The following is a 27,631-nucleotide window of genomic DNA, read 5'->3' on the forward strand; positions in this document are numbered from 1 at the left end:
GGCATTTGTCCATTCGCGCTAGGCTGACGTCACGGATGGGCGTACCTTCTTCTCCCGACGGCGGCCAGTTAAAGGAACAGTCCTCATTCCTGTCGAAGTCTGATTCGGCTGTCCACGGTGTCCACTCGTCCTGAGGGGAAGGATTGGAAGCATGTTCAGTGACCCACCACTCATTTGGTGTCCCTACATCCTCCCTATGCTCCGTGTCATGCTCCGTGTCACAACATATTACTGTGATCCTTTTGTAATACCAATATTGCCCCAGAGCGCAATAGTAGGCACAACATGAAATAGTCCAACTGATACAGAGCTCCACACACACACACACTGGCTAAAGCAGAAACAATGAGGTATATTCTTAAGAACGTGTGATAATCATCGCAAAAGTAACATAACACAACTTCCAACATCGCAGTCTATCGCGGGAAAATGTGTTAACCACGCATTCTCAACATGGCCATACCATGCTATAGTCTCCAGATAACGCATCAAATGTCCGTGTTAAAATCAACACCATTCCTCTAAAATGCGTAACGCAAAAAATCTTGCAATGAGGCCAATTGCGGTACAAAAAGCAGCGAAAACCAGTGACAGGCCTGCAAATCCCACGCGTCTGGCGGAAAAATGCACCATAAAAATGACAGAAACAACATACCAGAAACAATCCAAAGCGTGTAGCAACATGGATGCACCCTGACTGAGCGCAGAGGCCAACACGAACCCTACAACCCCCACAGACAACCAGCAAGGAACAACTGGGACTGGGACTGCCAAGGAGAATAGGGAGAGGAAGACAGGGTGCACTCCGCAGCAAAACCAGATCTGCATCATGGAGGTGACAGAACACTACCATTAAATGACCCACAAGTAGACCACCTGGAATGAAGTCGGAGTTCCGAGGAGGCCAACAGGCGCTGGCATGATGTGACAACGTAAATCGGGTACAAGCCCGCTGCCAACAGGAAGGCTGCAAATGCAACAGGAGGTGGGAGTCCTGCACGACAGGAGGAACTGGAGGAAACCGAGGCCACAGTCATCAGTGTCGAGACGGTTCAAGGAGTAGGGAGTACAGACACAGCTCGAGTGGACCTGACACAACATCAACAAGGTGAGTAACGACCAGGGACTGGGGGGACGGGGGAGATGGGCACAATGGCACACATGCACAATGATTTGTAGCACACTGCACATCCATAATGACCCAGGATCATGTCCCTGATCCCCTTGGGACACAGCAGCACATACACATAGCAAGAACAGCACACCCACATTGACGACAAAGTGGTACAATGTGCAAAGCCAACACTGCAGAACAGAGGACACTACTGGCTCCTCACATGCACAGAAACATGCCTACTACATCTGACAGAGCTGGAAACTGTGAAATGGAAATGTACGCGTATGACCACACATCCGTCATGTACTCCAACTGTGCACTGTCCGCAGCAATATTCAGCACCTCCCAAACAGTCACAATGTACATTGTCATACAGTCTGCATATAAACAAGAACAATGCTCCAATATACATGTCAACATGCATCTCCCTTACACATTGCAGAGGGACACACAACACCTCCAGCAGATGACAGAAGACAAGACATCTGTCGTGCCAGAGAGGACCACCACACCTTCGTCACTGACGCACTACAACAGAACATGGATATCCCACGCTACCCACCACCAGGACCCTGGCAGCCAAGCTACTTAGAGGAGAACACAGACCCTGCAACAGCAGGAAGCATCCGCAAGCACAGCTGCTCACGACATCTCACCTACCCTCACATGGCACCCCAATGCCAGGTGTCAGCATGCCAAAAGGAGGTGGCCGAACAGGTGTGGGTGGGGTTTGAACCCATGGAAGGTGAACTAGATCACATACGTTGGTGTCTATTATCCTTCAAGGACCACTTACATCCCACAAAAGAGACCCAAACTGCCATAGAGACTCATGCAGATGCACATTCACAGTACAGAACCACTTCCAGGGGCACGCAAATAGCAGTCACACACCCACGTTGGCTCTGCGTACGACATGCCCAGGCCACTCCCCTTACGAATTGAGTGGGTGATGAAAAAGTTACATGTCCAAGCTCCAACTCGCTGCCTGCGGTGACATGCCTGCGCCCGCTGTCCACAGCTCAATGTAATGTTGTAGGGCCCAGGGCCCTCATTCAGACAACAAGACCACAGGGACACACGCAGATATGTTGAACTGTCTACAGGCATGTGCGCCCAGCCCCTTTATTGGCAGGGCCACATGTACAGTGATGCCTGTGCTGGATGTGTGTGGGGTGAGTGTAAGCCAGCCCGCATGGAGTGTTTGGTGCTGGCAACAACTTGAACAGTGGACACCAGTGCAATGGAAACTGAAAACACCTGCATAACAGAGTCAACTGATGAGAAACATTGAGGGAGCCAGAGCAAGTACAGAGGTCACCCAACATGCAAACGGAAGTGTCCATGGGAGTCAGTGGCACCTGGAGTGCTGAGCAGGAGATCAGGCAGAAGACGGCATCCACGACAGGTGCGAGCAACTCCATCAGTCTGCCAGTATGACCGTTTGGACACTGGCGGTTGGTGGTTGGAGTTTCTCCTGACGGTAGTGGTGTCTGCCTCCTGCAATGATAGGAAGTCCGGGCCGTTCAGGACTCAATTTGATGTGTGAAGCCTGGTGGGCCGCAGTTAAGGCCAGAGGCAGCAGACAACGCAGGGCCACAGACACATGGCATTGATGACCTCAAGGCCATTGCTTCAGAGGCCATCCAATATCTCAGAGGAAGGGGTCCCGGACCTGACTAGCACAGAGTTAGTGGCTGGGATGCACAGCTGCCAGCACAGGCACCCTGCCATGGTATGTGACCCGCCCAGAGTTACGTGCCTTGTATTCACACCCCTATGCTGGCCTGGTGTACACTGGGCCAGCCCACTCTGTTCAACCTTACGGGGGGGACGTAACAAGCTACATCTCCATATTCTCTCACACTGGCTGGGGTGACATGGTTGCATCCACTGTCCACTACACTCCAAACACCAGCGGTGTATGTCGACATGGATTTGTGTGTGGTCTGTATACTGTAGTCTGTCCAGCACATCCACACCACACTTGGCATTGTGTACATTCTCATTCATGGGTCACTTGCCTCCTTCACACATTTCTAGGCACCACCTCTTCCCATATGCTGCTATTTTGTGGCTGAGGTGCCATGCCGTTGATGGCTAATGTACATGGCTGGCCCAGATTCCCACAGTAAGTTGTTCTGTCACGTCTGGTGGGTGTGCATGTTGTATATGAGCTTGTGACGTGTGTATTTCCTGTGTTGTGTTGTGAGTTGCATGATTATGGAGTTGAGGTGTGTTCATTTGGTATTGGCCACCGAGCAGTGCATTTCCTTGGGTGCCATCCTGATAGTGCAGGTTGTTAATGGACTGTCGGAAAGGTGTAGGGCTCATGCACACTGCCTGGGGGATGGGTGGCGACATTGGCAGGGATTTCTCGGTGGTCCAATATTGCCTGGACATTGGTGGGATATGTGTGCTTTCTGTTGTGCCTATTGTGTGCAGTGATGCCAGGGGGCACAAGTAGGACAAGTGTCCAGTCAATTGCCCACTGACACGTGCGGGATGCCAGCTGTCGCATTGACGCCTTGCGTTGGTCTCTGGCTGTTCCTGCGCAGTGTGTGGGAAGTATAGATAGTGGGGTACCAAGCTGATGGTGTCATCCATGACCGTTGTCAGGGACTTGTTTTGGGCTGGATGTGTGACTCCTTTGACTCGTGCGGATGTTGGTTGGAGGGTACCAGTGGCCAACAGGTGCATCACAGCCAGCCACTTGGTCTGAGGTGGGATGTTGGTTGTCCGCTGTGCTGGTACCGTCAGCCTGTGTACAATGTTGGTCTGGATGTGGAGGATGGTTGTCCTTTTGCGCCTGTGGTGAGCAATGATATTCTCTGGTGTTGGATCTGTGAGGTTGGTGCATTTTCGGAGGGTCGCTGTCTTTGTCTGCGCTGCCTTGAAGTTGGTCCAGGGGAGGGGGCAGTGTGTGTCTGAGGGGGGGTCCTGTGAGTGGTGACGGTGGGTGTTGTGGCCCTCTTGGGAGTCCAGGCCGCATGTTCTGTGGCTGCATGGCATCTTTTGTTCTTCAGTTGTGGCTCTGGGCTTTCCTCCCTTTTGTGGTGCAGGCTATGGTCCGACTTTGCACCAGGTAAGAGCAGGTGTTAGTTTCCTGCTGCTATTGTGCTTTATCGCATGTTTTGGGGTCTTATCACTGATCTGGCTGGTCGTTGTGAATGTTGCGGAGTGGTGTTGATGCAACTTTTTGCATGGGAATGCCTACTCTGCATCTCATTAGCGATAGTTGCCGCAGTCGTCTGTGGTGATGTTTTTTTAGGCTGCTATCGCAGGTAAACTGGTGCTATGGGCTGTTAGCTCCAGATTGTGAATGGGGTGATGAATTTATCGCAACTTTGGCTGCAATAAAGTGCCGTTAACTCGGCGATAGCTCCTTGAGAATATGCCCCATTTCTAGAACACACAGCGTCTAGAACACATAACAACTCTCCTTACCTGTTCTTCATTTCAGGTGAAGACTTTAGAAGATGGAACACTCCTGAACCTCCCAAATTTAAGACTGCCTCCATCTTGAAACAATCCTCCTCCAAAGCTGCCACTGCAGCCTGCAACTCTATGTCCTCGTAATAAGAACACATCATTTTCACATCGCCTTCAGGAAGCATCTCAAGACACATCTCTTAAACAATTCCTAAAACAACTTCAGCAAGATTCCCTTGAAATAGCACAGCTCCTGACAAGTACCACTGTTCATTTCTGTTCTTGGCTTGTTGGCTTCTGTCCTCTGAATTATTTATTCCACTGTTTTCTTGTTTCATGTGAAGCACCATTATATTTCTCGGTTCATGTGGAATAAATGAATGAATGAATAATAAATAAAAAGAATTTGCACAAAACATTATTGCCTCTAACTGAACAGTATCTGTGAGGCTCATCTACCTTTTCACCAGGAAAAGTACTGAAGTAAAGAGTAATAGAAAAATGCTTTCCAACTCTGTCACATGCGACATTGCTTAATAGAGGTAGAGACATGACTTTAAATAATGTATGTAGGCCATAACATCTGTGAAAAACATACTTGTCAAAAAGCTCGGAGTACAATCAATTACACACATCTTTTCCTCCTCCCTGCCCACTCCTTTAAAATCGTAATTACGAGCATCTTTCTTAATACTGTAGAACTTGTTGACAGGGTGTTATTGATCGATACAGTATTTTCAGTATTTTCTGATGAATGCTCTATATGATGTTGAGTTTATGTTTTTATTGAAATATTCGGACTGCTCTGCATGTTTTAGGCTTCTACGTGCTCTTTGTAAATTGAAAACAAAAACAAAATGTAATTACAAATAATTAGATTATCTGGAAACTGTCACTAATGTGTAATTAAAATGAACGTGTTAGTTAAAAGCAACTGGTTCGTCCTAGTATGAAAAAACTGCAACTAAACCTCTGTGTAAATTTCCTCATATCATAGCCATGTTTCTCCAAGGTTTAATGAAAACACACACGTACACTATGTGAACAAAGTCATCTCTGGAAGCACTGGATTTATAACATTTCTTTGTCTGTTTGCAGGCTGTACAAAATTGATTTGCTAAAAACGGAGGGGGTTATTTACGAGTCCTGCATCACTTTTGCACCACGTAAAGTGGTACATGCGTGCCACAGGGATCTCATAAAGATTTATGAAGCCACGCAAAGCCACCCAGTGTGGTATTGAGTGTCCTCATAAATCATGACTAAGGCGACGCAGTGCAAATCTCTGCGTAGCCTTACTCTGGGCCCTGGAGGCGTTCCATGGGCATTGCAGTAGTTTTTCCACGCATCACGCATGGAATTTGAAGCTGCCCCAGATTTACAAAGGCATGTAAACCTGAGGAAGCGTCAAATCCGTACGCCTCCCGAGGTGAGATCTAAGGAAGAGAAATAGGTTAATTTCTACTTGTTTTTTTCTTTTCCACGTGTTCTGCATTCTAAAGCACACATAAGAAAGAGGAAAATGCCGTGTAAGATTGTTTTTCTGCAAGCAGGAATGCACTGCATTGCTTAAATACGGTGCATTACTGCCGTACTCTAAAATGCCATAAACAATGCCAGTATTTTACAATTTCTATTCAGTTCACTCCCATTTAGCTGCACCAAAAGTGCCAATGACAGTTATATGCCTTTCCAAATTCTTAATGATGACTGATTTATACCTCACGACTGCACTTTGTAAAGTTACCCAATGCTGTGAACACAACTGCAACGAATCATAAGTGCGCTTATAATCTCAGAGTTCATAATACGTTATTAACCTCTTCCATGCTCATGACGGCTCCCGGCCGTCATGAGTCACGGTGGGCGTGTGCTGATGACGGCCGGAGCCGTCATGACCACGCCCGCGATCGGAATGTGCAGCACTGCGGCGGAATTCGCGCCGCAGTGATGAGGTTATAAGAATTAAACAGCCAATATTGGCGCTTTTATCATTCATCACATGCTTGGTCATCGTTTGACCTTTCCAATCGGTACTCTTTGGGTAAGAAGTGTGGACATGTACCTTGTTAAGAGATGTTTCCAGTTCACTTCTCTTATCTCAAAAAATTGGAAAAGGGAAAATTGAGCATTCCGAATGCCAGAAAGAGAGTTGAAAACAAATGATTTTATAATACATGCCAACATCCAAGACAGCTGGGTGGGTGATTTCTAAGTTTGCAATCCGAAAAGTGGTTGTCATTTCCGTTTCCCTGCTTGCAACTTTTTCCACCGCAATACGAGTCATGGAGTACAATAAAGTCTTCAAATATTTTTACTTCAAATCTCACTGTCATCTGTTTTAACTTTTTAGCATGTATTATTAGCAATTGAACAGAAAACACCAACTTTCCAATTTTGCATGACAATCTCTGCTCTAAGCAAATTATTTAAAACCTCCCAACTTGTAATTCTGACCTTAACACACTCCTCAATTTACGCTGGCCTACTCAGAATCAGATCCTAAGGGGCATATTCACAAGAACGTGCGATGACTATCGCCATAGTAATATATCGGCAGAAAAGTTAGCACTGCCTAACCCCGATAATTATTGCCGCGATAGCAGGGCATTTACAAGCCTGCGCTACATGGCAATAATTACAGCGAACTGCGGAGAAAACAGGTGACAACAACATCGCAATGGCGATAGTTATTCCTACGTTAGCAGGCGATAGCTGTGGATCGGCAAAACAGCGCCAGATAGCTCACCTTTCTCAACCCAGGCGATATTGCATAGCGAACATGGCCCTACAAATATTAGGATGTGACGGTTAGGATGTCAAGTGAATAACAAATACATATTGAAAGACCCTGCCAGCCAGCACCTACAAGTAATAGATGGAAATGCATTCACGGGTGAATGCTGAGGGGTTGGCAGGTCATTAAAAAATATGGCGGGGACTGGAGTGGTGACGGTGGGTGTTGTGACCCTCATGGGTATCGAAGCTGCATGATCATTGCCTCCATGGCATATGTGGGTCTTCAGATGCGGCTCTTGGCTGGGCTCCCTTTCATGCTGTGGGTAGTTGTCCTGCTTAGCACCAGCAAAAGGCAGGTGTAAACCCCTTCTGCTACAGCGGGTTACACCTGTTTTTGCTTCGCTTCGCAGATCTGGCAGTTCGTTGTGAATGTGGTGCTGTGGTTTTCTCGTGTGTTTTTGCACGGGAACGCCTTCTCTGCATCTCATTAGTGTTAGTTGGTGGTGTCCACCGTGGAGATAAATTTGGGGGCAGTTATCGCGTGAATACTGTTGTTGTCTGCAGTTTGCACCAGCTTGTAAATGGGGTGTTAAATCTATCTCCACATTTGCTGCGTTAAGGTGGAGATAAATTGGAGTTAACTCCTTGTGAATATGCCCCTTAGTGTGTCAATTTGGACATAACACGGTATGAGTATGGTGTCAATGACTTGGAGTACTGTCTTTTGTTGTAATCGAACAACCTCTGCGAGTAACAAAAGTGCAAGGCAGTGTTATCCTGAGGAGAATGTTGATGTTGGTGAAAGCCATATGTTGTACGAGGCCAGTATGTTTGGATCTAAATTCCAATACACACTTCTTTTCACATACTTCTTTTTGCAAGACAAAGTGGTGAACTATGTGGATGCAGTGAGAGCACTTATGCAAGATGTAGAGGTCTGTAAAAATGATGGCAAGAGAAGATATTGCAGGCCACAGAACAATCTTGGTAACCATTGACATTCCCCAATTGACTTTAAACTCACACCTAGAGCTGGTCAGTAGACTTGTAATCCCATGTAGCGTAATTACAGTGAATTACCTAAATATTTTGTGAGATGGCACAGAATTACATGAGAAGAGTAATTCTGCATTTAGCGCTATTTTCTTAGCGCAACAATGCCCCCTTGCATCCCAAATGGATGTGAGGAAACATTTTGCACTAAAAATACCACTAAATGCAAAAAAACATCAACAGTGAGCACAAGAAGCTGCTTGCGCTTGCTAAATATGCACTTGGAATAGAATTTCCCTTCAATTTACTCCTGGCATATAGCCTTAGTTTCTAAGTACAAAATGCACCTTTACGTCTAAAATGGATGTGAGGATGCGTTTTGTGCTAGGAAAAAAGACTTAATGCATCAGAACATAAACAGCAGCCTGAGCAGCCACTTAAGCCTGCTAAATGTGCTCTTTTGGTAGCAACTTTTCCCCAAATTACTCTTAATTAAATAAGATGGCGGAGTTGCTTTATCATTGGTAATTCTGCGTCAAACAGTTCCAACGAACTACTGAAATTATTCTGATTACTACGGCTTACTTTAAATTACTCTGAGGCCTACTTACACCCCTTCAGGGATGTGTGCTGACTACTACAGACATGGAGTGTATAGAAGCAGTAAGCATCACTAAAGTTTGACAGTTATGTTCAGGAAGTATTTACTCAGTGTTGGGCTTGGCCCCTTCCACACAGTCACCCTCAAACTTTTTACCTTCACCCTACTATTTTCTGAAACCATTATTGTTGGCTTTTATGACTCTGCACTCTTTACCACTACTAGCCTGTGGTAAAGTGTTGTGCTTACTTCTATAAACATGATGAAAATGGCTTCCACCCAAATGCCACATTCAGTTTACTTTCAAGTCCCTAATAATGTCATACTACATGTACCCAGGGCCTGTAAATTAAATGTTACTGGTGGGCCTGCAACACTGATTGTACCACTTACCTAATTAACCCTTTAAAACAAACATGTCTCATACTGTGTGTTCAATTTTAAACTGCCATTTCAACCTGGAAAGATGAATCTCTTCCCAGGCCTACATCTTACTTTTTATTTCATGTAAGTCACCCCAATGGCAGGCCCTGAACAGCTCAGATGGCAGGGTGCAGTGTCTTTAAAAAGTTGGACATCTACTTTTAAGTTTTACATGTCCTGGTGGTGAAAAACTCCTTAATTCATGTTTCACTCCTGTGAGGCATACCTCTCCCATAGGAAAACATTGGGTTAACCTAATAACTTCCATAAGTGATAACAAATGCGAACAGGTAGAGATGTTGAGTTTGGTGTCTAAAGAAATTTAATTTAAAGCTCTTATTAATGGTAAATTTGGATTCTAAAACACATTTCTGAAAATGTTACTTTTAGAAAGATGAAATTTCCTTTTCCTAATCATTTGGTGCCTACAAACTGACCCTGGGTCACATGACTATGTCTAGCTGGCTGTTGGAACTTGTGTATTTCTCCTCGACAATGAGACAAAGGGAAGACAGGTGTTTGAAGGATAGTCCACTCTGACTTAACGAGGGGGCAGAGCAGTCACCTACCACACTTGCACATTACAAATGCTCTGCCTTACTAAACTCGCAAAGGGTTAGACACTAGTCTGTTGCGACCACAGCCAATCTGGGCCCAGGGCAGGCAGGCAGGAAATTCCAGACACCTCTGGTGGGTGGAATCCTCCAGAACCTTCGATACTTGAAAGTGGGCACCCGTTATAAATATAGGACCCTAAGGGGCAACTCTTCAACACATATCTGGACCTGTGGAATACTCAGAAGAAAGACTGCTGTGCTGCTTTGCTGTAAGATGTACTGCCACTCTGCTGCCCTGCTGAGATGCCCTGCTGCCCTCCTGCCTGAGTGAGGACTGGACCTGCATCTTGAGCTCAGGACAACCAGAGTAACTCCAAGGACTAGTTGGATGACCTGATCAGAGCCTCAACAGAACAGGCTCCAACAAACTTGAACCCAGCGCCTAGACTCTGCAAGGAGTAATTCCTACCCTCCCAAGTAATGCCACCCCAGTTCTGGACCCAGTGGCATAGCTAGGGAGGGCACAGGGGGCGGTTCACCCCGGGTGTCACTTTTTTGGTGGTGGTGGGTGAGGTGAGCAATTTCGGCAAGCGCAAGGTAAGCGTTTTTTCTTTTTTTAATTGTATTTTCCGTCATCGTCTGTCGCCTCCCCCGACCCTCTCTTACCTTCACCAGCTAGGCCCCTAAGTTTGCTGTCACTAGACAGCTAACTCAGGGGCCGCCCTGGGCGGCACAAGCTCTTGCTATGCCACTGCCTGGACCTTTGGAAGTGGGCCTGACTGTGCTCTCCCTAGCCAACCGTGGTCCCAACAGAACCCTTGCAGCACGACACATTGCCTTCCATAATTCCGCATCGGAGCCACAGTGTGATGCACCGCCTCACCAAACTCTGCATCGGAACCACTGTACAATGCATCCCAGACAAAGCACTTTGCAACACAGCCCACAACCTCTTTGGTACCGCCGCTGAGCCATACATCCTCGATAAAGGTCTTCACAACTTCGGAACCAGCCGGTGCACGACGCATCTTTGACACCAGACATGCATCCTCAACAACATTGCAGGACCTTGCATCACTGCCTCACAGCTTACCGTAACTGCCGCTGTGCAACGTATTTCTTCACCAGGATCTCGCATTGTCCTGGATGAAACACGCATCTCCAAAGCTGGATCTCGTAATGCTCTGCAACCAGAATTCAAGGTAATCTTGTTCAACAGCCCTAACTGGGACCCTGTAGCTGGCCCATGCTCCAACACAGTTGCACTGAACTTGTGACCTTGTCCCAGTCTAATGCAACCAGATGACCACAGTTGCCACATTGTGCTTCTAGGCACTATTTTCACTTAAACATTTAAAATTGAATATCTCCAGTTCCCCGAATTGAATTTTGGTGTTAAGTTATTCATTAGATTTTGTCCTATTTTCCAAATTTTTATGTGGGATTTTTCTTGTGTTGCGTTTCATTAAATTAATGGTTGACTTGCTGCACAAATACTTTAAACATTGCCTCTAAATTAAGCCTGTCTGCTCTGTGCCAAGCTACCAGATTGTTGAGCACAGTTTAATTTGGGGTGTATTTGGGATCTGACCCGGATAAGGACTGTGGTTGGTGCTTGAAAATGGTTTCACCCCCATCAATCAGTTACCCAATTTCTTACACACAGTAAATTCCACTTATTCAGCCCAAGTACTGCTTTTGTACTTACTAATTGTGGCCTATCAACATTTTAATAACAATACATTGTAAGATTAACTATCCACTGAAGTCTTTAACTTTGTTTAACATCTGCTTATCTATAAGTATAACTTCTGAAGAATTGGAAACAGAAACAACAGCCAACTTGGATATACACTATGATGTAATACCAAGCAATTTGGACACATACACTATCGACAATACACCTGAACATGAAACTGAACTTGGAGATAGCACTGCCGTAAGTGCACAACCATATATGACAACAACACCATTGCAAACTGAACCTTCAAAGGATCAGCCAAAACACCATATGAAACCATTGAGGGAGAGGTTACTCTTCACCAAATGTATGAGGAATTTGCCTATGACTTGGAAGTAACTCTTTGAAGCATACTTTTAACTTCAAACTATGATTTGGAAGCAACTCCCTGCAGAAGCAATGCCAGTCAGTAAGGTACCATTCTCAGCAACACAAAATAACCATCAGAGATGTTTTACCAATTGAACTGAGGTTTCAGTTCACAAACAATACTGATGAGAAAATGGATTGGTAACAAATAAAAATAAGCTGTGACACTTGCATCAATAGGAGAGTCAATACTCTAGAAGCAATATACACTACCTGCCTGTGTTCATTCTCAACCTGTGCTCCCTCTGTGTTTTCAGAATTATTGTAGTGCTTTTACTTTATTTATTTAAACAAAACAAAAGTTATTGAGCAGAGCATATGAGACATAACAATAACAATAAATAACAGGGAATTTAAGAAACATTATTTTAGCAAAACATACATGTTATGCATAAAACCAACATAAAGTAAGTACAGAAAACATATTGCAACAATAATCTGGGTGCATCCTCGATTTTCACAAGTGCTTTAGTTGATATCCCAACTTTTTACAGATGTGCAGTTCTAACATACTAAAGTGCTAAAGTGCTAAAATGTTGTAGTACACGAAAAAAAAAACAGGCTATCTCTTCCACCAAACAAGATAGCTCTACGACATAAACCAGAATTCATGTGTGTGTGCTTTTTTAATTATTATTATTATTATTATTTTTTTTTTTTAGATATTAACCCCAGCCTTTAAATTACTCAATCCTACTTGAAATATCTAAAGGACTTCTATTACCACTGTAGTTTTAAGGTTCAAGGTTCACTAAGTATTTCCAATCCGCAGTCAACTTTCTTGTAGCGCATACCCGCTTAGTATATGCTTCTTCGCACATCATGGTTCTTTTCATCCTATTTAACCACTTCGAGTATGAAGGTACTTCCGCTGACCTCCAATTCTGAAAAATTAAGGAGCGAGCAACGAGGGAGCAAATCGCTATAGAGGTCTCCTCTGCTTTTGTCAAGTTTTTGCTATTTCTGGTAATGCCAAAAAGGGCAACCTTAACCTCTGGATCTAGCCTCTTCAGGATTGCCTGGCTTATGGCTGAAAAAGTCTTGGCCCATAAATGGCCCTAGCATTGTACAAATGAAGAACATAGGTAGCCAAGCCCCTTCCCCTTCTGCCTGACAGCATAAGCATCTGTTCTCTACTTCAGGATATATTTTTAAAGTATTTTTGGGGTATAGTATGCCTTCCACCGAGACAAGAATGACATTTTTTTAAAATTGGCAGTTCTTAAGGCCTTGCTCATTAGCACTGCGCCTCTACCGGCCTGGTCGCCCCCACGCTCTTCCTGCCTCCCGCTCCTGTACCTACCTGCTCCTGTGCCTGCCGCCGCCGACGCCGCCTGCTCCCTCCTCCCTCCTCCAGCGCCCCAGCCGCCGCCCGCACCCGTTTTTCCCACCGCTGCCAGCTCGCGGCCACGCCCCCCCGCCAGCCGATTGGCTAAGCCGCTCCCGCCTCCCCGCAGACCCTCCCTACCGGCTCCCTTCTTATGACGCCCCCAGAGCGACCGCGCAGCGGACGCGCGCAGCGGGAGCACCGAATGAGCGCCGAAGGTGCGCCAAAGGAAAGCCCGTCTGCGCCCGTCCGTGCCTGGCCCGTGCCCAGCGCCAGGACCCCTAGCCCCCGCAGCCACCAGCCCTCCCGCCGGACCTACGCCGCCACCGACCTCCACGCACTCAATGCCGGCAGACTCCCGGGCTGCTACCGAGCCACCCCGAGACGCACCCATGGACCCTTCTGCTGCAACGCCTGCAAGTTCGCCTGCATCCGGACCTGCACCACTCCAGCAGTGCCCAAGACCTCGACGAACATCAGCAACAGCCACCTGAACTGCATCCTGCTCAACACCCGCTCGGTCCACAGATACGCCGTCGAGCTCTGGAACCTGCTCGACACCACAGCCCCAGACGTCGCCTTCCTCACGGAAACCTGGATGAACGCCTCCTCAGCGCCCGACATCGCCATCGCAATCCCGGACGGCTACAAGATCATCCGGAGGGACCGCGTCAACCAGACCGGAGGAGGCATTGCCATCATCCACAGGAACTCCATCCGCATCACGACCAACAACGACGACACCCTCGCACCCGCCGAGCACCTGCACTTCCAGATCCACATCAACCCCAGGACCACCCTCAGAGGCACCCTCATCTACAGACCCCCGGGACCACGCACACAATTCAGCGAGGACATCGCCGACTTCGTCAGCCCGCATGCCCTCCCCTCCGCTGACTACATCCTCCTCGGGGACCTCAACTTCTACCTGGAGAACAACAACGACCGCAACACCACCACCCTGCTGGACAACCTCGCCAACCTCAGACTCAAGCAACTGGTGACCACCCCCACCCACTACGCTGGACACACTCTCGACCCCGTCTTCTCCTCCAGCAAGGACATCGCCTTCAGCCACGCCACCAGACTCCACTGGACGGACCACAGCTGCGTCCACTTCAGCTTCAAAAGGACCACGATCCACCACCACCAGCAACAGGTTGCACGCAGAAGCTGGAACAAGATCACAGCCGATCAACTCGCAACTTCCCTGAGCAGGAACCCACCCACCAGCGCAGCGAACCCCAGCCAAGCGGCCACCAACCTCACGATGTGGATCAGCGACTGCGCAGACGACCTCGCCCCTCTGAGGACCCCGCCTAACAGACCCGGCAGCAAGAAAGCCCCATGGTTCACCGACGAACTCAAGAACTCGAAGAAGAACTGCAGAGCCCTTGAGAAAGCCTGGCGCAGAGACCCAACATCGGACAACATGACTACCCTCAAGCTCGCCACCCGAAAACACCACCAACTGATCCACACCACCAAGAAAACTGCATTCAAGGGACGACTGGACAACAACGCACACAACAGCAAGGAACTCTTCAACATCGTCAAAGAGCTCTCCAACCCCAACGCCGGAAACAACGACATCACCCCTGCGCAAGACCTCTACAACTCCCTCGCCTCCTACTTCCACGACAAGATCACGGACATACACAACAGCTTCAGCACTCAACCGACGCATGCCACGACCGAACCACCGCCCCCCACCACCACCCTCCGCGCCTGTACCCCGATCAGCACCGAAGACACCATCCGCACGATGAACACCATCCACTCCGGATCTCCGACAGACCCCTGCCCTCACCACGTCTTCAACAAGGCCGACGCTGTCATCGCACCCCACCTGCGGGACATCATCAACACCTCCTTTGACACCGCTACCTTCCCGGAGAGCTGGAAGCACGCCGAACTCAGCGCCCTACTAAAGAAGCCATCAGCCGACCCCTCCGACCTCAAGAACTACCGACCCATCTCGCTGCTCCCGTTCCCCGCAAAAGTCATCGAGAAGACTGTCAACAAGCAGCTGGCCGCCTTCCTCGAGACGAACGGATCCCTCGACCTCTCGCAGTCTGGCTTCAGGACCAACCACAGCACCGAGACCGCCCTGATCGCAGCCACCGATGACATCAGGTCCCTGCTCGACAATGGAGAAACAGTGGCCCTCATCCTCCTAGACCTCTCCGCGGCCTTCGACACCGTCTGCCACCGTACCCTAGTACAGCGCCTCAGCAACGTCGGAATCCGGGAGAAGGCGCTGCAGTGGACCATCTCCTTCCTCGCCGGAAGGACACAGAGAGTCCGCCTCCCACCATTCAGATCAGAAGCCACCGAAGTCATCTGCGGCGTTCCTCAAGGCTCCTCGCTCAGCCCAACCCTCTTCAACGTCTACATGAGTCCCCTCGCAGCCATCGCACGACAGCACAACCTCAACATCATCTCCTACGCCGACGACACCCAGCTGATCCTCTCCCTCACCAACGACCCCGCCACCGCCAGAGCCAACCTACACGAAGGGATGAAGGAGGTAGCCGAATGGATGAAGAACAGCCGCCTGAAACTGAACCCGGACAAGACGGAAGTCCTCATCCTGGGATCCTCACCCTCCGCCTGGAACGACTCCTGGTGGCCCCCCGCCCTGGGCAGCGCACCCAAACCAACAGACCACGCACACAACCTGGGCTTCATCCTGGACTCATCCCTCTCCATGACCAGACAAGTCAACGCCGTCTCCTCCTCGTGCTTCAACATCCTACGCATGCTACGCAAGATCTTCCGGTGGATCCCCACCGAGACCAGGAAGACGGTCACCCAGGCCCTCGTCACCAACCGACTGGACTACGGCAACGCCCTCTACGCCGGAACCACCGCCAAACTCCAGAAGAGACTCCAGCGGATCCAGAACGCCTCAGCAAGGCTCATCCTGGACATCCCCCGTCGCAACCACATCTCCGGACACCTGCGAGACCTGCACTGGCTCCCGGTCAACAAGAGAATCACCTTCCGTCTCCTCACCCACGCACACAAAGCCCTGCACAACCAAGGACCAGGATACCTCAACAGCCGCCTCAATTTCTACGCTCCCAAACGCCAGCTCCGATCGACCGGCCACGCCCTCGCCGCCGTCCCCCGCATCCGAAGAGTCACCACAGGGGGAAGGTCCTTCTCCTACCTCGCCGCCAAGACCTGGAACTCCCTCCCGACCCACCTCCGCCTGACCCAGGACCACCTCGCCTTCAGGAAGCAGCTCAAGACCTGTCTGTTCGAGCAGTAGCGGACCCCCCCTCCCCAAGCGCCTTGAGACCCTCCGGGTGAGTAGCGCGCTATACAAATGCTTTGATTGATTGATTGATTGATAGCTGGGATATGGTCTGCCACGCCAGACTTGACAGAGTGCAATTAGTTTCCCGGTTTACTCTTTCTAAGAATTTCTCGACCAGTGGAGATTCATTTTGATTGCACAACTGAGAGTACCAATTACCCACCCCTCTTAGTTTGGCTCGAAATAGAGCGGTCACCAGCTTGGTCGGGGGCCACTAGACGAAAGATTATGTCTATTTAGGAAATATATAATCTGTAAATATTCAAAAAAGCAAGGCTTATTCTGTTCACCGTATCCATTCTGTACCTCTTGCCAGGTAATTACTTTATTCTTTTCTAAAAAGCTCTTCTAAACCACATCCCTTCCAATTTCTTAGGTGACTAGATTGGATTTGAAGACCCAAACTTTTGCATTCACCTAATTTTAAATAGTGGAATCCAGGAGAACCAGCTTGCTTACAAAAAGACTTTAGTCTAAAAGCATAATCCTGCAAAGTCTTATATCTAGTCCTCTTTGGGAGTTTAGATGTTTTTTTAAATATCGAGATTTGCGAACCAGATTCCTGACCCATTTCGTCAACAAAAAAAATTATGTAATAAACCTTTTGATTCCAACAAACGTGCTGTTAGATCTAAAATAGCCTCTTCGTAGTGTGTTTGGATTTTCGGCAATGCTAACCCATCCTAAATAATATCAAGTTGTAGTGCTGCGACTTTAACCCTGGATGCCTTCTTGCTCCAGACTAACTCTCTAAACATAGGTTCTAGCTCTTTGAAATAACTAGTATTGACTTTTAAGGGTACATTTATAAAAAGAAAAACGAGTAAATGGAGTATGGACATTTCAATGCGGGCTACACGGTCTTTCAAGGTTAGAGGTAGAAGTGACCAATTATCCAGCATTTTTTAAATTTTACCCAGCGTAACTTCATAGTTCATTTTAAATAACTGCCCATATTGATTGGAAACACAAATCCCCAAATAGCGTATTGGTTCCAGTTTTAGAGCTTGATGTTTAAGGTTTGAGGGAAGAAAATCACAGTCAGTATTTAAAGTTAAAATCTCTATTTTATTTTGATTAATTTTGTAACCCCCAATCAATTACAATTTACTAAATTCTGTTAATACCCTATCTAGATTCAGGCTCTCAGTACCAAAATATAAAATAATATCGACCGCAAACAACTTCAATTTTGTCATACCCGGAATCGGCACTCTGATTGCCTCATTGTTGTGAAATTTAACAGCCAGGGGTTCAATTAAGAAGGTAAACAAAAGGGGGGACAGTGCTGTTACTTTATGTGTTTTTTGTGTTTTGGACATTTGCTTATATCAGCAATTCTGAGCTCTTTGTTAAAAAATGTAAATGCTGTCTTTCCTCCTCAGACTACTAATTTAATTGACATTGCTTAGTTTGTGCTAGACAGTGCATTGTGGTTGTGACCAGTACTCTTTTGGGGGCTCATGCCCTACTTTTCATCATCTGACTTTGGGACAGAGAAAACAAGAGCAAAATAGAAATGGAGAACTCAGGAGGAAGAGAAAGACAGGGAAAACAGTGACAAAAGAAAAACCCTTTGATAGATAAAAGGTATCCTACAAGAATGAGACAAAGTAAGTATAAGTTAGTGGACGAAAGGAGGTGCAAAATAGGCATTGTTGGTATTCTGCAATCCTGGTATTTGGAAGCATTATTGGCAAGCTCCTAAGATATGTATTGGACCCATTCACTTTTTTTTGCTTAAATTAAGTGCTGTTTTAGATTTTTTCACTGCGCCATTGGGGAAAATTTAAAGTGATATGGTATCTTGGCAGAGATTTGTATAGATTTGTACTTCTTCTATTAACATGAACTTGCAGCTACTATCTATCCAGAATTTAGTGTCTAACATAGAGAAGTGATGGATAGATCTCAAGGAAAACAGATGTTTGCCTGAGTGCCGTTTTGGTGGGGAGCATGGGCATCATTTTTATACAGGTGGGTGAAAATTTGAGCCATAGTCGAGTCAGATGACTGGCTCTGACTCAGCTCAAGGGCCTCTATGAACCATGAGCCCAAAGCAAGCGCAGCTTTCAGATAAAGGTAGAAAAGAGCCCCAGCTGCCAATTCGACCATGTAACATGGTGAGCCAGCAGGTTCGAATCCTTACCTGACTCAGCACCCTGTGAATTCTGGCAAACCTTCCTGCACTGCACAAACCAAGTGTAACATAGTCTATGTTTATTGTAAAGCACTCTTACGCCCTTTAACAAGGTTTGTGCTATGTCTAAAAGCCCAAAATGTTTTGTTTACTTCTACTGTCACAGATGCGGTAATCTCATATGCCGACAAATAAAAACCGTACATTAACCTTCGATGTCAGAAAGTGATACCCATCTAGTGGCTGTATTGCACAGTTTGAAACATGAGTAGTGGGTGGGTGGTTTCATGAGTGCATGGGTAGTGCCTGGGTGACTGGATTAGTAAATTGGTAGTGTCTGAGTGAATGGATGAGTGCCAAGGTAGTGCCTGAGTGATTGGTGAGTACATGGGTACTGCCTAGGTGATTGGATGAGTGCATGGATAGTGCCTGGTTGATTGCATGAGGGCATAGGTAATGCCTGAGTGAATGGATGTGTGGACGGGTAGTGCCTGGCTGAATGGATGAGTACATGGGTATTGCCTGGGTGATTGCATAAGTGCATGCATAGTGCATGAGTGATTGGATGAGTGCAAGGCTATTGCCTGGATCATTGGATGAGTACATAGGTACTGACTGGGTGATTGGATGAGTGCAGGGTGGATGTACGACATTACAACGCATGCTTTTACCACGCATGCTTTTACATCGCAAGTTTTACAACGCATAGCGCTTTGGGGTGCTGGATAGTGAATAGTTTAATTTACTATTCCAACTCCAGTCCCCGTGGATAGTAGGGAAGGTGTTGGATAGTAAATGAAATCTATTCCCTATCCTAGAGCGCCCCCCAGCGCAATGCGTTGTAATGGTTTGCGTTGTAAAAGTTGCGATGTAAAAGCATTGCGTGGTAAAAGTTGCGTTGTAAGTGATGTTTCCCGTGCAGATTTAGTGCCTGGTTGATTGCATCAGTGCATGGGTAGGGCCTGAGTGATTGGATGAGTGCATGGGTAGTGCCTGGTTGATTGAATGAGTGCATGGGTAGTGCCTGGGTTGATTGCATGAGTGCATGGCTAATGCCTGAGTGAATGGATGAGTGGAAGTGTAGTGCCTGGATGATTGGATGAGTAGATGGGTATTGCCTGGGTGATTAAATGAGTGCAAGGGTAGTGCCCGGTGATTGGATGAGTGCAAGGGTACTGTCTGGATCATTTGATAAGGGTATGGATAGTGCCTGAGTAAATGCATAAGTGGATGGGTAGTGTCTAAGCAAATGGATCAGTGCATGAGTAGTGCCTGAGTGATTAGAAGAGTCTATGGGTAGTGCCTAGTTGAATGCATGAGTGCATGGGTAATGCCTGGGTGAATGGATTAGTGCATGACTAGTGCCTTAGCTAATGGGAGGGATTATTAGTAGTGACTGTGTGAATGTATGAGTGTATGAGTAGTACCTGGGTGATTGGATGTGTGCATATATAGTGTATCCGTCAATGAATGAGTACAAGGGCACTGTCTGGGTCATTGTACAAGCCTATCGGTGGTGCCTGAGTGAATGGGTGAGTGCATCAGTAGATGAGTAGTGTCTGAGTGAATGGATGAGTGCAAGGGTAGTGCCTGAGTGATTGGTTGAGTATATGGGTACTGTCTGGCTGATTGGATGAGTGCATGGGTAGTGCCTGGTTGATTGCATGAGTGCATGAGTAGTGCCTGAGTGATGGGTATTGCCTGAGTGATTGGACGAGTATATAGGTAGTACCTAGTTGATTGCATGAGTGCATGGGTAATGCCTGAGTGAATGGATGAGTGGAAGGGTAGTACCTGGCTGATTGGATCAGGACATGGGTATTGCCTCAGTGATTGAATTAGTGCATGCATAGTGTCCGAGTGATTGGATGAGTGCAAGGGTATTGCCTGGATCATTGGACAAATGCATGGATAGTGCCCGAGTGAATGCATGAGTGGATTGGTAGTGCCTGAGTGAATGGATTAGTGCATGAGTAGTGCCTAGGTGATTGGAGAAGTGCATCTGTAGGCCTAAGTAATTGGATGAGTGTATGGGTAGTGCCTAGTTGATTGCATGAATGCATGACAAGTGCTTGAGTGAATGGATTAGTGCATGACTAGTGGCTGAGCGAATGGATGATATTATGGATAGTGCCTGAGTGAATGTATGAGTGTATGAGTAGTGCCTGGGTGATTGGATGAGTATATATATATATATACATATATATATATATATATATTCACTGAAAAAACCATAGGTTATAGACCATATATAGTTAGGAATTAGCATTTACAAAACCTTGAAAATTCACTGAAAAAACCATAGGTTATAGACCATATATAGTTAGGAATTAGCATTTAGAAAACCTTATTTTACTCACACAAAACCATTGAAATTCCATATTCAGTTAGTTGCACTAACTATATATCGCGCACCCGCAATCCACTGCTGATGATGTCACATATTACATCATTCATGACATGGTCAGTGACATCACGGATGACATCACTGATGACATCACTGATATCTGTGTTTCTTTTAACATAACTGTCTGTTTCCTTCCCTTATACTTACTGTTCTTTTAAAAAAATTTTTTTTAGATCAGTCAGAAACAGTGAAAGTAATGAAATATAAAAGACTACGTACAATATAAGCACTGTATGCAACAACTTTGACACTTACAGAAGCCTCACCTTCTCCATGCCTCCTACACAGTTCTACATGTACATCATAAATGCAAACAGAACAGAATTAATTATACATGTTAAATGGTTTATTTTTGCTGTTCTCAGAATGTATCAAATTTCACTAAAACAGTGACTTGAAGGTATTCATCATATAACAGCGGGGAAAAAAAAACACAATCAAAATGATTGTGTTTAAAAAACCCATACAACATAACAAATCAGAATTCAGAACTCCTTAAAGTTAACTTACTTTCCATGACGGCCAAGGATGTCCTATGAACAGCTTACACTCTGTTGTGCTGTTATTACTTTCAACCCGCCACTTTCTGAAAGAAAACCTCCATCGTTTTCAAAAGCATGTTACATACAATAAATGACTTCTCGCTCTCTACCACACGTTTCCACAAGGCCAAATCGTGTCTGAGCCATTTATAACTCTTAGAATTCTTTTAAACCAATCCCGTCATGTTGTATTTCCGCAACTTTCACAATTAAAATGTTGAAGATCATTTTCACAATCCTGGACTAGTAATATCTTCCCCTTCTTGCTCAATCATGTTCTACATTTCCTATCACACTGATACTGCTTACTATGAAGCAGACTTACACTACCTTTATGACTAGTACAATTATTTAATTCTCTACATCACTTTTAATCACAAAGCAATGTAAAACAGTAGACAGCATTGCAGACTTACATTCCCTCTACTCCATGTTTCAAAGTGCACGTATTTCTCCATGACGTTCAGTGTTATGATAAGAAGTTATGTCTCTATACTACACTTATCCTCAAGGCCAAATCGTGTAGGAGCCATTAGAACTTCTTGAAATTCCTCAGAGCACATCCCGAGATTCTTTCCCTAAAATTTTGGTTTTAAAAACACCAGGTAAGAGTTTTTAAGGTCATACGGCAATTTTTTTGTGAAAATTAAAACAGAATCATTGCAGAATGACCAGCCATTTCTACACTTTAAATAAGCTGTATAATGTCCTGATGTTATTGAAGGACCATCATGATATATAATTGCTACAGTTACAAAAGTCCTTCCTGATATTGACAACTGTGAAGCCACAAAATTTTTAATTAAAGTTGTCAATTTTGTTCCATCAGGCCTACATCGTTGGAACATTAAAATGACATACTGGCCATATGTTCGTATAAATAATGTGGACATCATTTCAGATTTACATTGGCTACACTCCATGTTGTGATCAGCTGCTTTTACTAGCTTATTAAAAGAGACTGATTTACTGTCTGGCAAAGTTAAATATATAAATCTTTCTGAGTCTACACTAGTAGTACTTGATACCCTACAGTTCTCGCAGTCATGCTGCCATTGATAAGAAAGCCCAAACAGGTGATCTACATCTACACCTTCATCATGCAATACATCAAGCATATACATTAAAAACTCCTGACAATCTTGCTGACTATTTTGAGAGAATTGTGTTTGGCCTGAACATCTGTCTAACAGATTTCGAATTTCAGACACACTTTCTATGTTTGTTCTATCAGTGCTACATTTCTCTAACACAGAATTTAACAAACTGCAAAATCTTTGATCAGAATTGACCACAATCTCTTCTTTTACATTTTCTAGAGAAAACAAAACATTAACCACTACATTAGCATAGCAGTTGACACCAGAACTGTTTTCAAATTGAAAACCAACAACATCTTCAACAGAATCCTTTTTGTTTCTGCTTATAATTTCAGGTTCATCAACTTTTCGTCTTTTTGCTACAACCTCCCCAGTATTGGTCACATTTCTTCGTTTCCGGCCTACCACACGTTTCTCAAACAAAGGATACTGAGGCAAATGTGGCGCATACTCTCTTCTTAACCTATTGTATTCCTTAACACAATCTAGATCCGCACAAATGTTTGTGACATCACACTCAATCAAGTACAATCCCGATAAAGTTCTAACTCGTGACAATGCCACATATGCCATACCCTCCTTGAACACAGAACTGCCAATATTCACCAATGCACAGTCTACACTTAAACCTTGCGATTTATGGATTGTCACCGCATATGCCAAGCAAACAGGAAACTGCTTACGACGAACATATAAGTCTTTTACAAGCAAAAATCTAGCAGAACAACGACCAATTAGCTGTACTTCCTCAATGCCATCAAATTAAATTTTTAAAAATTCAATTCCATCTCTATTTCTGTATTTCACAAAATCAACAACATTACCCATTGATCCATTTACCAGACCTCTTTCAACATGTAAATTCCTTCTTAAAATTATACGGCAGTTCAAGCACACATTCAGAGTCTTTTCAAAACCCGCAGTTTTAGATATACTCTTCTCTAATGAATCCAATTTTGTTTTCAGATTCTCAGACAAAATAATTGTTGATCCCATATGCTCTACTCTGTCAATAGCTTCCAGTTTCACAATCTCTTGCTTTTCTAAATGCAACATTTTGTTATTGAATTTGGCACATTCTGCAAGAGTTGGCATCAAACATATTCCAGATTTTTTCTCAGTAACTTTCTGAAAAATATTCTCAGGCACAACATCTTCGTCTGGATATAAATTTGTCAGTAATCGTGCATGTAAAGCTTCTTTCCCATGCTCGGTCACTTTTCCAATTCTAACATCTTGTAGAATAGTCTTGTAAACTTCATCCTTTGCCTGACGCATATTTTCATGCTGTTCAGCATAATTGAAGTTTAACCATATATTGACGTTGCCAATGCTCCCTAAGCACTTCCTGGTATCTTCATGCGTGAGCATTTTGAACACAGGTTGCCCTTTCACTGGTGTCAGCTGCATAAGATCTCCGAAAACAATGATGTGTTTGCCACCAAATAACACATCATACTCTGTTTTGAGAACTTCTTGCATTCTCAAATGCACATAGGCAAGCATGACATTGGAAACCATGCTTACTTCGTCAATGATAAGAAGTTTCATTTTCCTCAAGACTCTTGAAACTTCAAAACAAGCATCTCCAGATAGCTTGTGATATTCTAATTTGTTGTCATGCTCCACTGGCAGCATCAGTAAACGATGTAAAGTAATCCCTTTAATGTTATGTGCTGCCAGTCCAGTTGGAGCGGTGACAACACAAGACAGCGATGACTCTGTCCTTTCCTGCAAATAACATGAAATTGCTTTAATAAGGAAACTTTTTCCAGTTCCCGCTTCTCCACTCACGTACAGTCGGACAGGCTTCAACGACGTACATGAGCACTCTTTCTTGTCATGACTTAATCCATGATCAATTTGCATGGTAATCTCGTCATATATTTTCCTCTGCTCAACGTTGAGTTGTCTTTCCAACTCTTCTAAGTTAACCGCATCCTCCTGAGCATGTGCCATGGCTCTTTCCACTTCATTCATAGCAGTGGCAGCTTCATTTTCGATAAGAGGTCCTCCTAGTGGATCCTGACTCAATGAAGCAGAACTCTGACTGTCCTGAGAACTGTCTCTGGCAATCTCGGCTGCAATCGTTGCTTCCTGCTCAATTTCCACATTCAACATTTCTACATATTTGGGAAAAGCAGGACATTCTATGGTCTCCTTGGCAGCATTGAATGAGTCTTCATAACAAAGGAAATCTCCAAGCAGTTCCTCTTCTGCACGCCAAGGCTTAAAAAGTTGCAAAAGTGCTAAATAGAAAAACTCATTTTTTTCAGGAGATTCGCCACTCAATTTTCAATGGTTTATCAAGTGGCATTTTCTTTGCTTGACCAGACATCCCTCACTTCCTATTACAGCATACACTCCTTTCTCAGTATCTTCTTTGATGTTCCTCTTGAATATGTAATTTTGCAGAACCTCATACAGACAAACATTCTCGAGGTGACTGCTTCGATTTGGATAATATGTATCCAACATGTTGCTCTTCAAAATGTCGGTACTGTTTGGCTCCTTTTCCGCCAAATACTCAATTTCCCGCACAGGTTTCAGAACTCGATTACGCGTTGCAGCAAGACCAACACTCGCCCAAACGATACTCCTGGACTTGGCATAGAGACTTGCTGAAGACAACCGGTCAGAACATTCGTAAGCTCCGATTTCTCGATGCGACAACATCTTCAGACTGAAACTGTACAACTTCTTGCTGAGGCTCTTTTCATGGGAAATGTCCTCCCACATATCCTTCAATTCTGTCTTCTCTTTTTTGGTGATGTAAGATGTCACATACCGAGCCACAGCCATACAGTTATCAGCCACAAACTGTATATCCATGTTAGCATTCCACATGGACAAAATCACCGGGTTGTAGTCGTTGATGTACTTAGACTCTTCGTTCCTCTTCAAATTGTATGTGTTTTTAGGTGATTTCTTCATCACATTATGTCGCAGCGAAGACATCAAACTGTTCACTCTTCCTTTAGAAATCACCGGTCGTGGAAAGCCGAAACGACATTTGGTGTAGAACTTGTCTTTGTTCCGGAATTTACGACGACAGTACTTTCCACATCGATGGCTTTGGAAACGTAGAACTTTTTCTCTTAGGCTTTTTTTCTCCTTTGCGTTTGGAACAGCACATGTAGAATACTGTTCTATGAAACTCATCACTGAGTCTTCTGCATCCGTTCCAAATTTAGGTGCATCCTTGATCCACAGCAACATATGTATATGAGGAGCACCTCTTGCTTGGTACTCCTTCCTCCAGAAGAAATCCAACACCTCTCCAAGAGGTGGATTCTTCTTATTCATGATGAAAGACATCATACCTTCAAATCTATGATTGATGTACCTACATACATTGACTGGATCCAAAGAGCACAGTTCTCCGGGTGTCTTGAATTCGATGTTTTCTACGTTAGCATTTGCCTCTCGTAGAAATTCAAGTAAGTCTTCCCAGCCATACTCAGCACAGCTCAAAGTGAGGAACCATGTGGGAGTTCCTAAGTTCCTCAGCATACATTTTAAATCACCATGACGACGGTACCAGTACTCATTAGTACCACGCTGACACGCCATGAGATTAATCAGGTGAGAATCCAAAATACTGTCTTGGACATTGACTTTATCCATAAAGTCACTTGCCGAGATGTTTTGCATGTGTATACCACTTTTCAAGATGTGGTTCATTGCATATGACAGTCCAGACAGATCGCTTTCAAACAGGAGATGAAACAAATAAGGAATGCATTGTCGAAACCTAGGATCTCCTGCATACAATCGCAAAGTCCGGTATTCAGAAGCAGGAATTTGATGAGGTCGCTCATCATATCTTCCTCCCTGACCTGTTGGAAAAAGCTGTGGGAAACACCGAGCTTCCAAACTTTCCTCCCAAACACTAATGGGACTCCCTTTCGCTTGTTTCATTTGAAACAACTCAATAGCATTCCCCATGACTTCCTTGGAATGCAAAGGATGAAAACTATAATGTTCATATATTTCTTCACTACTACAGGGTTCTACTTTCTCAATTTGACCAGCACACAAATCGCTATCCTCTTCCTCACTTACTTCCTCTTCTGCAACATATACATTTTTATAGTATTTATTATATTTTTTCAAATACAATGTTGCCCTTTTGACTTTCCTAACATCTACTAAATCTTGCCATATTTTCTTATTCTTTGTCGGAACCCCATTAACTAAGATAACAAGAGGTTCCTCTTCCACTTTTTCTACTCCAATTGTGTTAATGTTTTTCTTCAAATCTAGAGGCAAATAAACAACTCTTCCCTTTAATCCTCTCTGTAAATCTGATGGAGGCAATTTCCCTGTCTTTGGCTCCATTCTTACAATAGCCTGAAAGGGATGGATACTTTGAATCAAAATAGATTCATAAGTATTTAAATCCTTCAATTCAGAAGGAATCTCAACCAATTCCAGATTATTATGAACTGCTCTAGCAGGCATCTGGTTTTGATTTAATTTGTTACAACAATAAGTACACACACGTTGATCCAATCCCAAATCAAAACAATTTTCTACCATCAAGTATGTTGTAAAATCCTTCCATTCACTATTATTTTCCCTTTCACTTTTTGCATATAAATCCACTAACTTAGTCTGATTCTTATAATAAGTGCGTCGACAACACACACAAGTGAAATTTGGCCTCTCACTTGATTTCACCTCAAACGTCGCAATTTCCCTCTGGAAATTATCTGTACTGGAAACCTGTACACTATCTTCCACATTACCTTCTTCTTCTTGGTCAATTTCAACATTCTCCTCTTTACTTCCAAAGTAACAAAACTCAATTTCTTC

The sequence above is a fragment of the Lissotriton helveticus genome, chromosome 4_1 (genome assembly GCF_964261635.1).
Source record: "Lissotriton helveticus chromosome 4_1, aLisHel1.1, whole genome shotgun sequence".
Classification (NCBI taxonomy): Eukaryota; Metazoa; Chordata; class Amphibia; order Caudata; family Salamandridae; genus Lissotriton; species Lissotriton helveticus.